Source organism: Dermacentor silvarum, chromosome 1 (genome assembly GCF_013339745.2).
Source record: "Dermacentor silvarum isolate Dsil-2018 chromosome 1, BIME_Dsil_1.4, whole genome shotgun sequence".
In the NCBI taxonomy this organism is placed as follows: Eukaryota; Metazoa; Arthropoda; class Arachnida; order Ixodida; family Ixodidae; genus Dermacentor; species Dermacentor silvarum.
The window spans coordinates 334,096,533-334,103,776 of NC_051154.1; the positions used below are offsets into that span (position 1 = coordinate 334,096,533).

Genomic DNA, 7,244 nt, shown 5'->3' on the forward strand with positions numbered 1-7,244 from the left:
ACTCAGGCTTTCGCCTTTAGGTCTCTTCGATGTAGCTAAAGGGGCACCTGAGGACTCGTGACATGAATTTCATGGCATGCGTGTCATGTAGGTCATGAAAGAGCCGCCTACGTCTTGGTGCTCTCAGTCGTTTCGTTAGCTTGGTAGGCTTCCCGCACACTGCTTCGCATAACATCGATTCCCACAGGGCGTAGGATCTGCTGGCTTTTTCTTATTTTATTTAAATTTATTTCATCGTCCTCCTTCTCCTCCTCATCTTCTGTGCACATAAAGCGAATGCATCCAAGTGTTAGCTGTACTTTATTTCAACACAAACATTTTATGTGTAAGTACTTTACCATGTGCTTTCCATTTTTATGCCAAAGCTACCCCGAGGGTTTATGTGCTATAGTAAGCGAATGCTTTTGTCCTTGCAGCTGCTGGTGTGGCTGCAGAGATGGGTGTTTGTTCAAAACTAACTTCTGGCAGTAGGGTTTGTAAATGACATGTCCGTGACTTTCTACGCTGTAGTAGTGCTTTAAACATTTATGGGATGGGCCAGTATGAATGGACGAGTTCCAGACTCGCAGTTCCATGCTTCTTCGTCCTGGAAAATAACACAACAACAAATAAAGACAAGGCACTATTAAGTTGTCCTATAAACGAAATGTATACTGATAGGATAACTATGAGTGTCATGTCGAAAACTGTAGAAAAAATCAGAAAGCCGTTAATGCATCATTTGCCGCATCGTGCGAAGACAATGCTAGCCATTCGCGTCGTTATCTCGTATGGGAACTGTTCGCACTTGTGGGTCGAATGTCATTCATCCTATTCGGTAATGACACAACGTAAGCTCCTCGCCTCTGTAATATTTATGTCATCGCAGAAATGTTTATGCCTCCACCCATTGGCAGAATTTGAGCGGTTGGGCTACGAGCCCGAGCCTCCGTACAGCTGTTTGACCAGGACATCCCAGTCTCCAGCCGCTTCCTCCTCAGTGTTCCCAGAGGGATTCTCTTCTCCTCTCGGTTAGCTGGAGATAGCTATTTTGTAGACGTTTGCGACCCGTCACTCAAACGAAGATCGCTTTAGGGAGATCACTTTAGAATGCTTTAGGGAGATGGTCTTCGCATACCTGATCGCCTCGACCACCTAGCGCTCATCGCTGAATTGTTCTTCCTTGACAGAACTACCTGTTAAGAAATGTTTCGCCTCGTAATGTTTTCGGTTCTTATGATTTGCTAACGTTATATTGAGACGTGTTGTACGCTTTGCTGTTTGTGTAGGTTTTTGATATTATGTTCTCACTTCCGGTTTGTAATAAATGTCGCGTGTTAGTATCAACAACCTTCTTTATCATTAATTGAGTGTTCTGAGGTTATTGTTTGTCGACCCACTGCAAAACCTAAGAACTATTGCAAACCTTCAGGCACAATTTGGTTGTGTATTTATTTGCTAATTTGAGTGGACACTTGGTCTTTAACTGGCACTATTTCTATCGGTAGCCACCGTTTGAGAAATGTATGCACATCCTGTCGAGAGTGCGCCCCGGTCTTTCCTGACACATGCAAAACTGCAGCGGAATCTCGAAAACCGTGGATCGTGTGTTCTAATGCTAACAATCGTTGTCCCATTCTTGCTATATTGCGTAAGGTATGTAGCTAGGTAGGTATGTTACTGCCTCACTTTCGTTTAATAAAATAAGATAAAGTGTGACCAATGGTGGAATTGAACCTCCTCCGTGTAGCACAACAGCCTGGTGCTATACCTATAAGGCCACCACCTTTCTATTTTATTTCTTTTTTGAACCGTTAGGCACACAATCGTTCGCACAATTTCTTATTCCAACGCCAGCCAAATGTTTTAAACACTCGGGGCGTGCACCTTGTGCCATTCTCTCGTGTTCCATGTGGCTGCTTGTGCTTTAGACTCTGTGCCAGACTGCACGACTCCGAGCGTAGCCACCTTTTCCAAAACTTCTTAGTAGTTTTCTAAGTATTCATTGGGCGATTCAATACCAGATGAGCACTCTAATATTTATGGGTTTGTTGTCCGTTGCCCACCACCAGCGACTTCTCCGTGAAACCTGGCGTTTCTGATCCCTTCTTATACCCCTCACCACAGACTTCGTCGTGCAATCAGCTGTCGCTTACGCCGTATAACCCAGCGCTGATGGCCCCTTTGTAGAGGTCTCGCAGACACTGGCTCCGAACTCTCTATGGCAAGTCAGAAACCCACAAACTGCCCTAAGCAAGTCAGATCACCTTGTACAAGATCACATCACACAAGAAGGGCTGGAGGTGAGCTCATGACGCTCACAGCAAATTTATTGGCAGAATCAACGTCGGTGACGCCACTTTCGTTAGCACTTCTTTTTTTTCATTTTGCCTAAGTGCTGCAAGGAGCTCAACCAAGGAATCGATTTTTGGCGGGAACACAGTGCCACTGCGAGTACTCCGGGCCGGATCAGTCAATTTCATTTTGAATAGGCCTAGATCAGTTCATCTCCGGCACAGAACAGTGTAAGCATCTACCCGTCGCCGATGGTGACGTGACCATGCCACCGCTATCGTGCTCTATTGTAGCTATGATGTGCGAGATGCCGGGCAACTCCGATAGCGTCGCTGAACAGATCCCAGCTGTACTACACAGCCATGTCGTTTTTGTTGCAAGGGGTGTCGTCCACGTACATAACGAACACAAAGAAGTGCAAGTGACCATTTGTCTCGAAGCGCGGGTATCTTTCTAGAGACACTGCTGTCGCGTACGTCGAAGAGTTCCTTCAGGGGAGAGAGTGTTTCCCTCTCCCTCACGAGCTAAATAATGCTAACCATTTGCTCTATCTGCGCGTATCCGTTGACGTCGACCCAAGGTTGCGTCCAGCTGAGAAGCAATGCCCCTTCGAGAATATTCATCAGTTCATGTACTGCATCTTGTCGAAATTATGCATTTCGATTTCTCGTGCCAGTATTGTGCGCCCTGTCGATTAATCTAGTTCAAGAACAACAATTATTCTACTTGCCATGGGCGTCTTGCGCTGGAATTAGATAGAGTTACTGTATATGCTACCAAAGCTCCCGTAGGGAGCATATACAGTAACTCTAGAAATAAAGGTATAATAGCGGCGCCTGGTGGCGGCGAGAGAAGTTATATCTGCGTAGTATACCAGCTGGGGTAGTATTGAGCCCTGGCTGCGGCGAAGCGCGTTTCTAGCCCCAGGTTTACGTCGATTCGCATTTTTTTCGGCCCTGTTGCGAGTGCTAAAAGCCTCGTCACTTTTTAGAGACCACGCCGACTACGCTGCGAGCTGGCCGCAGCCTAGTTTAACGAAAACGGACTCTCCGTGTGCCGTGGGACGTAATGCTGGAAGCAGAAGGAACCGGCGACGCCGATCCGGAGAGACCTAGCTCAGCCGCGAAAAAGCGTCAACGTCGTTACTGCAGCGTCATGAGCTGACACGAGCCAGAAGGCCTTAATCCCAACATCACATTCAACCATTTTCTTTCAAGGCCTCAGGAAGCGGAGCGTCGGGCGCGCTAGATAACTTCATTACCCCACTATGAGCAGCACAGATTTGAGAGTTCAATGTGCTCATCGTTGACCTCAAGCCAGCACGTTGAGGCAGTGGCGCACCGACGGGGGGGGGGGGGGGGGGGGGGGATTCGGGGGTTATAACCCCCCCACCCTGAGGCCGACTTAAGCCCCCCTTTTGTTTAACCCCTTTTCTTTCCTTGCGCATTTGAGTACTGCAACTAAGATGTAAGACGCGCAATCGTCTGCACACTCGCAAAAACACATTTTTTTGACAATTTCCCGTGAAGAACTCGAAATTAGTGCTGTTTAGATGGTATTGGCAAACTGTCAACCCTCCCCTGGCAGAGATCCTGGCTGCGCTACTGCGTTGAGGGAACGCAGCAAGGCAGTATTGTTTACAGCACATCGATGTTCGAGCGCACGAGCTCGCGCTGCAGCGCGATTCACAGGTATTATGTTGCTCCGAGCTCATATATGCATTGCATCAGTTATTTATCAGTTGCTAAAAGAGACAGATGACCGGTACTACAGCGCAGGCATGACTACTTGTTTAGCGGCATGCAATCAACAAATATTGCAGGAGGCCCGCCGTTTCGCGGCATGCTGAAGGAGCGCGGCCGTCGCGGCGTGTACGATAGTGCGCTCGTGCAGTTCGTACATCGCGGCAAGCCGAAAACCGCTGCCGAAAACCGCTGCGATTTTTCATATGCTGTATGACGTAAGAAAATGACACCCCGCATAGTAAGAACCTTTGTCGTCCCCTCATACTGACTCTGATTTTATTGTGTTGCGACTATATACAATAAACGTTAGAGATGTGTCAATGGGTAAATATAAGGCTCATTGGTGGCCAACTCACTGGAAAAATGTCACCGAAGACGTGTATAATGTACGAGGGCTTGAATATGCATTGCCGTGTGTTGTTAATTCAAGTTACGGTTTCATATTCTGTGTTGATGTAAAGAAAAGAATTTACTATTTACAATTTTTATCACAGTTGTATACTTGTAATCTAGTCTGCACACGTCTGAAAAAGCCCACGCACGACACATTGATCGTGTGCTTCAATGGATATTTGAAATCTACGCCAGCACCACAGGGAACCTTCAAGAATAGGGGAGTGCATGCAGTTGGGAATGAGGGTTTCACCCGCCGTGGTTGCTTAGTGGCTATGGCACTGGGCTGCTAAGCACAAGTTAGTGTGATAAAATCCCACCCACGGTGGACGCATTTCAATGGGGGCGAAATACAGAAAGCTCCCGTGTGCTTAGATTTAGATGCATGTTAAATCACCTCCGGTGGGCCAAATTGATCCGGAGCACTACGGTGTGCCTCAAAATCAGATGGCTGTATTTGCACGTAAAACCCCATAATTATATTAATGAGTGTTTCGGATAAGAAGCTCACGGCATTGTACTTTCTATGAGATCTTTCAGGTGGAAGTTAGATGTGTATTTATTGGCTAATATGTATGGACACTTGGCCTTTCACATGCACTATTTCTATCGGTAGCCACCGTTTGAGAAATGTATGTACTATCGTAAGCAAAGAGCGGAGCGAAATAACACGGGATATATTAGAAGCACTTGAGATTGCGTGCATTGGAAGCATATTTGTGAGTATGCTTTACGGTTCCCTGAACTAAAAAATGTATATTTCCTAACTTCATAATTTTAAAGGGCAATAGGTATTGCACTGATTGCACGCTGTTTGCTTTCTTCTGCTTTTTCCTGCACAGCCGAAGGGTGATTTGGCTGGGCATGCCTTGGTAGCGATCGGTACTCTCCGTTTCCCATTCCTTGTTATTGCTTTGCTACATTGGTCCCATAGACGTGGAAATAATTTGTTTTTCAGTTGCAAGTTGCACTCTGTGATGCTATGGGCCTATTCCGTTGTATTTCTTGAGTAATTGCGCTTTCCATCAGCAAGTGTGGTGCATTTACAGTTTCTATGCTAACATCCCCTTCCTATACTATTTGCATGAGACCAACACAAGAGGACTGTGCGACTCTTGGCTAAGCACTTATAACAAAGTGTTCGTCTAATGCTTCATAATCCAATAAATTATAGGCAGATCCAATCTACATAGCACTCGTATACCCCAATTAGGGGGGGGGGGGGTCTCCGCACTGAAAGTGGTCTCCCTGGGACTTCCGAAGCTAAGGTACATGCGCTGTGCTCACAATGCAGTGTACAAAGTGTTGTAGTACGCTAGGATTTCCCCTTAACCTTCCATCGCTCCCAGACATCTGCAATGTATCACGTTAGCGTTTGTTAGCGCTTCTCGGTAATACACAAAGTATGGCTAAGAGGCGGCATGTAGAGTCAATATTGCTTACTTGTATTCAGCAACATAGCGGGAAGCACATTTTTATGGACATTTTGAAACTAATGAGATCTGGGTCGGCTGATGTAGCAGTCATTACTCAATCGGCCATTTAGTTGTTGGGTGTACCAGAAGCCAAATACTGCTTTTTTAAAAATTAATCTTAAGTTACAACACGATCAGGAACATACTTCCGATGAAGTCCCCGTGGAGCTTTTGCAAGTGGATTCTTACAGTAACTGCAAAATAGAAGTAACCTTGAAAACTAACCCGCAAAGTCAGACATTGGCAGGACTAGAATCACGGCACAGTGGTGGGTTTCATCCAAAAATACAATTTCGTGCTTTAAGTTTTGTGTTACATGACCTGAAAAAAAAAAGAAAATGGTTAGGGAGGATTATACATTGCCTGGTAAAAGTTAAATGACACCTGATTTCTGTAACAAACTACCAAGTAGATAGTTGATGCTACATTGCTTACTTTATCCATTGAATACGTTGCGGCAGCAAAACTATCACCTTCTTGTAGAAATATATATCTATATGTGAATTTTGCATAATGAATATTTTCTATGTGATTTATCAAACCATGCAAAGTAATGTCCAATATGACCCGTTGCTATGCGTCGACAGCTCTTTAGCAAGCATACTAAAGGAATTCTAATTTATAAGAAATTACATGGAGGTTGTGCTGACTAGGATGTTTAAGCAGCCGTTTCCTGAAAGATGAAAAGCAAGCAGCAGAATTTTCTTTTACTCCGGACAGAGAGGGCACACAAAACAAGCAATAATATAGAATTGTAAGAGCACTGGGCACGACTTTGAGGTTGTCAACGACGCTAAAGTAAAACAAACATGATGCATGACGCATTTCGGAGGTGGTACAACCTTGTGTCGCTGCATTGCTTTAATAGTAACTACATTAACGTTGAAATCCATCGTGAGATGTGTCCTGTCGAAATTTATTTACACCATGCCAGCTAAGCAGTTCAGAAAGCTCTATGCTAATAAGGCTCGTATTACACGTTCTTTCCCTCGTAATCACCCGCCGTGGTTGCTCAGTGGCTATGGTGTTGGGCTGCTGAGCACGAGGTAGCGGGATCGAATCCCGGCCACGGCGACCGCATTTCGATGGAGGCGGAATCCGAAAACACCCATGTACTTAGATTTAGGTGCACGTTAAAGAACCCCAGGTGGTCCAAATTTCCGGAGTCCCCCACTATGGCGTGCCTCATAATCAGAAGTGGTTTTGGCACGTAAAACCCCAGAATTTTTTCCCTCGTAATCCATGGGTACTTCTCCCTAGAAATGTATCGGTATCTATCTATATATCCATCTATCTATCTATCTACTGTCACTTATGGCATGCATATTCGAGTGGTCGTGTTAGAGTGCTCTGGTAG

General features: G+C 45.4%; 1 long non-coding RNA gene across 1 annotated transcript; it reads right to left on the reverse strand.

Moving 5' to 3' along the window:
* Nucleotides 1-281: 281 nt before the first annotated feature.
* On the reverse strand, nt 282-6,727 carry LOC125942301 (uncharacterized). Its single transcript, XR_007464980.1, has 2 exons — nt 6,113-6,727; nt 282-586 (listed from the first exon to the last, which is right to left on the reverse strand). It is a non-coding gene; the product is annotated as an uncharacterized LOC125942301 (long non-coding RNA).
* Between the last annotated feature and the right edge of the window lie 517 nt (nt 6,728-7,244).